The 7334-nt window shown below is 34.9% G+C and overlaps 1 protein-coding gene across 3 annotated transcripts in view; it reads left to right on the top strand.

The window, feature by feature from the left end:
- The first annotated feature begins 5158 nt into the window (after window positions 1–5158).
- The window catches only part of LOC118194758 (motile sperm domain-containing protein 1-like), a 31452-nt gene continuing 29276 nt past the window's right edge, over window positions 5159–7334 (top strand). For 2 of the 3 annotated variants that reach the window (XM_085819125.1, XM_035365960.2), the window contains exon 1: window positions 5159–5312. The gene's annotated coding sequence lies outside the window, so the exon portion shown is untranslated. Of the gene's footprint in view, window positions 5313–6707; window positions 6855–7334 lie in introns of all 3 variants that reach the window. The other variant, XM_085819124.1, reaches the window with a different exon arrangement.

Here is a 7334-nt window from a genome sequence, read left to right as displayed (position 1 = left end):
TTGCCACATACTCTGCACGTGTGGTCAGACCAGGTGAAATTTCTGTTGAAGGTGATAGCCAGGTAGCAGAATTCATCCTCGGGACTTGGGCTCCGAAGAGCTTAACTTCTGACGTAAGAGTGTCCCTTTTCTTATATATCCTTATTAGCAGTATTTTCGATTTTTCTGGTTGAATTCACGTCTTCCACCTGCTGCTCCATCTCTCGATTTCTAGAATTTTCTCCTGTATTTTTGCTAAAGCATGGTTTGATCTTCTCGATTTGATGACGAGAGCCGTATCGTCAGCGTAACAGGCCAGAAGGGTATTAGCATTTGCATTAAAATCAAGAAAGTCTCTTGTGTAAATAATATAAAAACACGGTCCTAAATTTGACCCCTGAAGAATTCCTGCGTGAATAGACTTGACACTGGGGATTTCTTTCCCGTATGCAACCGTAAAAGTCCAATTTTCTAGAAATGATTTTATCATTAAAATTAGTTCCCGGGGGAATCTGAGATGAATCCATTTGTAAGTAAGTCCTAGAAGCAAGACTCAGAGACGCGGTGGAAAGCTTTCGCCACGCCTAGCATCAGGATTGCATCACTCATTTTGTTGGTAGAGCAAAAACGATGAATTCCGTGAGGCGAACCAATGGGTAGAAGTGGAGAGGCCTTTTCTAAAACTGTGTTGATGATCAGCTAGAAAAGTCCAGATTTTCTGCATTCTATTACAAATTAGCCGCTCGATAATTTTGCTTAGTGAAGACAGCAAATACATATTGGTCTGTAGTTAGCCGGGATATTTTGCGTTTTTCCTGTTTTAGAAATCATAAAGATGTTACCCTGTTTCTAGGCCTACGTAAAATAATAACTGTGGATACAAGCATTGAAAATGCAAATTATATATTGTATATTGTAAATAAGCTTGAACGATACATTTTTGTAGCATTTAATTAGTGATTTCGTTTTTCCTGGGGCTTTATTTAGTTTCAGGGTTTTAATTATAGTATTAGCTTTATGGAGAGGCGAAATTACTGCTGTTATGTGCACTAGGCGAGCTGAGCCAACGTTGGACGAAATCAGAACTCCTGTGTCCGACTCGTTCTCTGTGGGAAAAGAGTTCGGCAAAAAGTTAAGTCCTTTCTCTATCAGAATAAATGAGGCCCATGTCGCATTTCAGAGGGTTTTTGCATGTGCTTGGCTGTTTAAGTGTCAGCCACCAGATGGCGCCAGCGTCGTAGTTCAAAGACTCAATTTTATTTTGCCACATACTACTTCTATGAGCTTTAATCTATTAGCTTTGCTGTTTAATTTTGCGATTAAGCCGGTTAATCCCCGTCTTGTTATTGGAGTCGCAAGTGCTGCCAAAGTCTTTACGGAGACGATTTCGGTGAACTCTCGTTCAGTTTCCTTGGGCGCCTGGGCATAGCCCTATCCCAGTAAAACACTTTTTGCATTTTTCGAATGTTATCTAAAGTGCAGGAAACTGATGAATTAAAAAGTCTTAAACAAAATAGTAAATCGAACGATAAGACGGCAAAAGTTCGTCTGGTTGGAAGTGCTTATTAGTGTTGACGATGAAGACCCGTACTTCAATATACCCTCGTGAGAATACTCAATATACTCACGAGGATGTATTCCAATATACCCTCGTGAGAGTAGCGGGAGTGGTGCCATTTCTGGCAGTTATGGCATCGTGGTATGATATTTTTGCTGTTGTATTTTTCAACTTGGACTATGAATAATGAGAAGTGTGTAATATCGTAAATTTCATTAATATTAGGTTTAGGAAGCAGTTGAACTTAAAAAAGTGGCATAGGTTGTCTGGTGCGGTTTCTAGTCATTGGAACGACTTTGTGTACAATGTTGTCTTGTTCTGTAAGAATTTCAGTGATTTCTGTAGTTTCCATTTCAATTGGAAGTTCGCGAATGACAATTTTAACGGATCTTTGGTGGAGTGCATGAATTAGGTAGTGTTCAATGGAGTTATCTTTTAGAAATTGGGTAAGTGTTCTATGGTCATCTGGTAGGTTAGGGAACCGGTGACTTTGCCGAAGAACTTGGTGGAGCTTTGGCTAGCTAGTTGCTTAAGGTAGGCATTATGTTTGATGTGTTCTGGTGGTTTGACCTTTACGAGCGGAACTGCTTTAGCTTTATTGTTGTGGTGGAGGTGTTCGTTGTGTAGATGTGCTTGGTTGTGTGTCATAATTAAGAGATAATCTTCCTGATGTTCGGCAGGAGTTTGTGCTCGTTCTGCAGTCGATGAACCTCTTGTGACTTGAGATTTAGCATTATGGAGGAATTTAGAGAAGTTTTCATCAGCATTATCGGTGTTTATATTGGTTTTTAGGGAGCCAATATCCAATGGAGTAGTCCGAGACTCAGAATGAACTCTACAGTATTTTAAAAATCTTAAATATATGAGCAATGTTTTCCTCATTTCACATCTAAAATTATCTGTAACTTCTTAACAGATACGCGAATATTCTCATTATCCCACACATCATAATTAAAAACTTTTATGGCCTCATAATTAAAAACTTTTATGGCGATCCATTGATAGATTAGAAGAATCTCACTTTGATTTGATTGGGGGGGATTCCGAGGATGAACGCAAAGGAGGTAGGACGTGCGTCTGATGCACTCCCGCCAACGCAGCCGATTTCTGGGGATTTTAGCGATAATAATGAGAATAATATCATAGATATATCGAATATTGAGAGTGATGTGAATGTGAACAGTGTGGATACTTGTGCGGAAATTTCACCTGTGCAATTGCATAATAAAACAAAGCTGATTGTGACTTTCTACAAGCTGAAACAGCAATATGAAGAAATACAATGGCAAAAAAGATTCATGAAGCGCTCTTCAACGCCGCTGGACGCTAATGGATACGAGAAAATTGACTGCTTGGGTAGCACATTATTTTTCAAAATTAATGAAATTGCTAATACCCTTGACATACAAATTTTTCACCTTCCGCCGACCAGGGATGACTTTATGAAAATGATGGAGCAGGATAAGCTAGATAAAATTAACGAAGCTAAAGAGAAAGAAGCTCTCCGTAAGGAGAAATTAAATAAAGCTATTAGCGTGGGCAAGCTCAAATTAGCGCGTAAGCGTAAAGGGCAAAGTATTGATGAGGACGGCTTCATTACACCCGCTTCTCGTAAGGAGGTAAACCCTTCGTAAATTCTGATTTCATTCAAAAAACAATTTCCAATGCGAAGGTTGTCAAAAACCAATTACTGCCTTTTTTCGCTAGAAATAGCGACCTGTCCACGAAAAACAGGATTTTGCTCTATGAATCAATGATAAGGCCAATTCTGACATATGCTAGCCCGGTATGAGGCACAGCAGCAATTACTAACAGGAAACAAATCCAGAATTTTCAGCACATTATGCTACGGCAAATTTATAAAGCTCCTTGGTTTGTTACGAACGAGGACTTTCATAATGCAGCCAAAATTCTTCCCATAAATCGCTTTATACAGCGACTTTCGGCTAACGTTTTCCAAAAGATTCCTTCGATCGGAAATCCTGTACTCCACAGCATCCCTGTTTATCATCCGGGAATGGCATCATCAAAAAAGAGACCCAGAGCTATTCTGGAGAACGCATATAATGCGCATCCTTTCCCCAACAGGCCTTGCTATGGAGACGAGACGCTTCGAAGGTCTCAATAGACTCGTTCGCCTCCCCACCCCCCGCCTGAGTGAATTCGCTGATCTTTCAGCTTCCCTCAGAATCACTCTCTCTTTGTCCCGTAATCGAGCAATCTCATTTCTTTCAAACTTAAGCGGTTGTTATCGGGGTCTAAGCACATGTTTGTTCCCTTCTTAAAAGGGTTCTGGTGCAAGGATTACTTAATTTAAATTTAATCTCTTAAGAGAATTTAATGCTTTTACATTAGTTAGCATAATACTTAAAGTTAATGCAATCTTATTATATTTATAAAATTTTTTCCTCAGAGGCATTGCTGCCGTGTCTCTTTAATTCAAACTCGCCTAACGAGTTCCCCTTTTCCTCTCCCCCAGTCCCGAAGCTCTTGCGACATGAAGTTTTTCGCGAGTGTTTCCCTTCAGTTTCCTGAAGTCCTTCAGTGTTTTTACCTTTTTTCACTGTGGAAGGCAGTTACTCTTTTTGTTAAATTAACATTTTGGCACTAAATTTACCTCTTTGCGAAACCCTCTTCTTGGCGATAAAGATAATTCTATGGCGATGTGGGGATAAAGGCTACATGCCTAAGAACTCTTCCTTGGTCCTTGGCTGATTTGATTGGTGGGATGAGTGCTTCCTTAAGTTTTTGCCCTCAGATGTCTTCCTCAACCATTTCGACTTCTCAATATTTCATAAATTATACCGCCACCCGTTATGTTCTAATTAAATTGCACAGAAATTTTCAACTAATTCGAAAAGCTTGCTTTATTAATTTTAACTGAGTCTGCTAACATTTTTAGTTTGCTCCTTGATATCAGTAATAACAAATATTTCACTCTCCCGTAAATCAATTGAGAAGATGCCTTTCTGTAACTAAAAATTTTTCTTTTTTAATTAATGAAATGTGTTCTTGAAACGTAGATACTTGATCTATTGTAAATGAAATCCACAATTTCAGGCAAGTGCTTCCAAATGTTTCTTTCGTCCTTACAGGACATTTTTCTTGATAAAATGTGATAAAAATGATCCATATACATGACAAATTGTTTCAAAATATGAATAATAATTTAGAATTAATTAGTAAGTAAGCATATTTATAGTTTTTACTAAAAGAAGTGCAAAATAAACAATTTTGTCGAAGAGAGAAGACGATCCTTAGATCTAGGAAAGTTGGGGGAGGTTAAGAGAGAGGGGTTTTCGAAACCGAAAGTTTTAGGACAGAAATAATTTGTTGAAAATCGCAATATATTTATGGTAAGTTTTAAGAATATTAAAAAGTTCATAAAATACAATTTATCAAATATAATACAATTAGCATTAATACAAAAAACCTTAACAAAAAAAAAAATTAGTTAAAAACTACGGAATTATTTTGTTACATTAATTCTATGGAATAATTCATAAGTCTTATTTTTATTGATCGGTTTCTAGTTAGCTAAACAGTTATAAGAGATAAAAATTTTAAATATTTCTTATGAGAATCCTAGTTTCCAATCTTCAGTCCCTGTTTCTATGGTATCGGAAACTGAGTTTTCAAGGCCGAGTACATCTGGCAAGCACAGGAAAAATGCAATCATACTGACAAACATGTAGCCATGCTAGTCAGCTGTTTCCAAACAAAGCGAAGAAAAAAACTAACGAAGGAAAACAGTAGTACGGCGTAGTGTTTATAGGTAAGGGCTTTATTTTTAAAAATGACCAGTGAATGCATTTCCGTTGTAAATAGCTTCATTTTATGTCTAACTTACGCTTTTTCATCCCTGATTACTACGTAAAATTTAAAAGTTTGAGTTTGGACTTTTCTCATTTCGATCTTAAATTTAGTTAATTAAATATGCATATAATTTGTATACGTCTGTAAATAATTTTTAAATAATCGATCATGCTAGATAAGTTAAAAACCAGTTACAAACTTTCTACATAGTGATTCTGAAATTTGCTAAAGGACTACTAACATATTGAATCTTTTCCTTATCGGTTGTTAATCGGTATGATTAAAAGCAAAGGGGGGGTGAAGAATTATGTTTTGCGAAAGGACCTTTTTTTAAATGTTGTATTTAAATATTTAGTATTGTACTCTTATATAAGTAAATAAAGGTTCTTCTTGGGGAATCAGACTGGTACGATTTAAAAAAAAAAAATTCCTTACAAATCTATTTGTTTCTAAAAATGTATTGAATGTTTATATTTTTCATCATATTCCTCTTAGGCCAATAGAACTTTCTGACTGCTGTTATGAGCAGTTTTACGCAAAGTTCGTTGCCTTGCACTTGCATATCTTTACAGTATGAAATATATCTTTACCATAAAGTAATAACTAACTTTATTCTTCTGTTTCATTGTAAATAAGTTCAGAATTTTGCAATGTTGAAGTATTTCTAATTGATTTAGTAAAATTAAAGTTATATCAGCTTCAGATCATCTGCTCTCCTCTGAATCACATGTTGCTAAGTATTTTTTGTGATGAGTCTAACAGCATTAGAAATCCCACATAATTCGGAGCTAGTGAAATTAAAGTTCAAACTGATAATTTATTGGACATTCCTTACTGTTCGATACAATATGTTTGAAACCAAGCTTGGATTGCCTGTTGTTGGTATGATTAAACTTTTTTACATGGTTAAAATTATAGAAAAGTTGTTTATAAGTTGCAAGGTTTAAATGATTACAGTGGAATACAAAGCAGAATTGAATTTTTGTCCTCAAAGGTGCAGAAACTGGTTAAAACCAGTTGAAACTGGCAGAATATGGTAGCATCTGGTTATAACTGGTTGAATCTAAAAAATGGCAGGAATTGGTAAAATATTTAGAATGTGTATTAATTAATATTACTTAGTAATTTATTAAATTATTTTTAGGTTTAAAAATTTTATATATTTTAATTAATACATTAGTAATGAAAATAAGTAATTATTGCTTTAATGAGCATATAATTCTAGTAATGAAAAAAAGAGTAAATGTCTTCAGTTTTTTTTTTTTTTTTTAGAAATTTGTGTATAAGATTAATTTGTAATGAAGTAACTGTTGAGAAATATTACAGAAATTATCTCACATCACTTTCTTTAAAGAAATGATGCTTTGAAAAGAGAAATACGAAACAAGAAATGCTAGAAACTAGAAATACAAGGGAAAACAATCACAAGTCACTTGGAATTGTTTATAGACATTTGTCCATGCTATTTACAAATCATTGAAAAAAAGAAGTGGTTGAAATGGTAAATAATGTCATGATTATTAAAGAAGTATAATAGTTATTATATTTGCTAAAACCTATAACCATTGCACTAAATCTAATCCAGAAACTGAGTTATGTTAGTGAAATTTGTTGATACTAATGACTGATGATAATCTTATGGAGACTTCTGAAGATAAAAAAAAAAAAAAAATGTTAAAAGCAGTTTTAGACAGACAATCAGTGATCTTTTCTATCATATATAAGTCATTAAAAGTAAGTGAGATCTATCTTATGGAATGAACAGAAAGACAGTACTATGACACATCGTGTTGTAAACCCACCTTTTGTGTCTTACATCATAGCTTCTCATATAAAATCAGCTCCTTTTGTTTATTTCTCTAATATATTCTTATAAAGTATTTCATTTTTTGGAATTTGCTGCTCAGTAACCTTTAAATAAACTTGAATGTTATAGCTGAACTTGTGTAATTTTAAAATACATTTATCTTAATGTACTACA

The sequence above is a fragment of the Stegodyphus dumicola genome, chromosome 6 (genome assembly GCF_044657685.1).
Source record: "Stegodyphus dumicola isolate Sdum_Otavi_A_Nest chromosome 6, ASM4465768v1".
In the NCBI taxonomy this organism is placed as follows: domain Eukaryota; kingdom Metazoa; phylum Arthropoda; class Arachnida; order Araneae; family Eresidae; genus Stegodyphus; species Stegodyphus dumicola.
The sequence above is the reverse complement of the archived record's forward strand: the minus strand, read 5'-3'. Positions and strand labels throughout refer to the sequence as shown.